Source organism: the organism of the source record quoted next, unplaced genomic scaffold (assembly GCF_019419815.1).
Source record: "Pyrus x bretschneideri cultivar Hongxiangsu unplaced genomic scaffold, Pyrus_bretschneideri_v1 Contig46, whole genome shotgun sequence".
Classification (NCBI taxonomy): Eukaryota; Viridiplantae; Streptophyta; class Magnoliopsida; order Rosales; family Rosaceae; genus Pyrus; species Pyrus x bretschneideri.
In genome coordinates this window covers 2,349,197-2,350,932 of record NW_025999783.1, presented here as the reverse complement: position 1 = coordinate 2,350,932, position 1,736 = coordinate 2,349,197, and positions in this window count along the sequence as shown.

The following is a 1,736-nucleotide window of genomic DNA, read 5'->3' as shown; positions in this document are numbered from 1 at the left end:
ATGTTCGGCATCTTACTTTGGTGTTGAAAAGATTGAGGGAACACCAATTGTATGCTAAGTTAAGCAAGTGCCAATTTTGGTTAGATCAAGTGCCAATTTTGGTTAGATCAAGTGCCAATTTTGGGACACGTCATATCTGCTCAAGGTATTTTGGTGGATCCTCAAAAGGTAGCAACTGTTGAGAATTAGGAGCAGCCACGAACCGTCACTAAGGTACGGAGTTTTTTGGGCTTAGCAGGGTATTACAGACGGTTTGTAAAGGATTTTTCTGTGATTGCTTTATCACTGACGAGGTTAACTAGGAAAGACGTTAAATTTGAGTGGGATGATAATTGTGAGCAAAGTTTCCAGCAGTTGAAGTATTGTCTCACTCATGCACCTGTTTTGGCACTCCCAGATGATAGTGGTAATTTCGAAATCTACAGTGATGATTCCTTGAATGGTCTGGGATGTGTGCTGATGCAACATGGTAGGGTGATTGCTTATGCTTCACGACAATTAAAGCCTCATGAGATGAATTACCCTACACATGATTTGGAGTTAACAACCATTATCTTTGCTTTGAAGGTGCAGAGACATTATCTTTATGGAGAAAAATGTAAGATTTTCATGGATCATAAGAGTCTTCAATATCTTTTCACTCAAAAGGATCTTAATCTTCAACAGCAGAGATGGTTGGAACTGCTTAGTGATTATGATTGCAAGATTGATTATCACCCTGGTAGTGCGAATGTGGTAGCTGATGCACTTAGCAGAAAATCTTAGGGTCGTATTAACGTGTGGTACGCTAGTCGTGTTACTCTTTTGACAGACTTGAGGTCAACTAAAGTGAGGTTAGAGGTAGAAGATTGAGAGGAAGTCTTACTTGCTAATTTTCAAGTTAGGCCAATTTTAACTGATCGTGTACTTGAAGCCCAGATGGTTGATGAAGAGACCCATAAAATAATTCAAGCAAGGAATCAGGGGAAAAAGAAAGACTTCAGAATTTGAGAGGCTGATGGCATGCTTATGTAGGAGAGTAGAATGTATGTGCCGAATAATTTGGAATTAAAGAAAGCCATTCTTGATGAAGCGTATATCTCAGCTTATGCAATGCATCCATGAGGTACTAAAATGTATCATACCATTCGACCATTTTATTATTGGTCAGGTATGAAAAGAGAGATAGCTAAGTATGTGAGTAGGTGTGCCATTTATCAACAAGTTAAAGCTGAAAGGAAGAAGCCGTTTAAGTTGGTGCAGTTGCTTCCCGTTCCAGAGTGGAAATGGGAAAATATTACTATGGATTTTGTGTACAAGCTTCTTCATACACATAATGGTTATGACGGCATTTGGGTGATAGTTGATCGGCTTGCTAAGTCAGCGCATTTTATCCCAGTGAGGGAAAAGTATTCTTTAAGCCGATTAACTGAATTATTCATATCGAAGATTGTGAAGTACCATGGAGTTCCAGTGAGTATTGTCTCGGATCATGACCCTAGATTTACTTCTAAATTTTGGATGGCTTTTCAGGAAGCTTAGGGTTCGAGATTACTCTATAGTATGGCATATCATCCTCAGACAGACGAACAATTAGAGATGACCATTTAGACGTTGGAGGATATGTTGAGATCTTCGGTGTTGTAGTTTGGTGACGCTTGGGACAAGCGGTTGGATTTAATGGAATTTGCCTACAACAACAGCTTTCATTCAAGTATATACATGTCACCATTTGAGGCACTGTATGGTAAATCTTG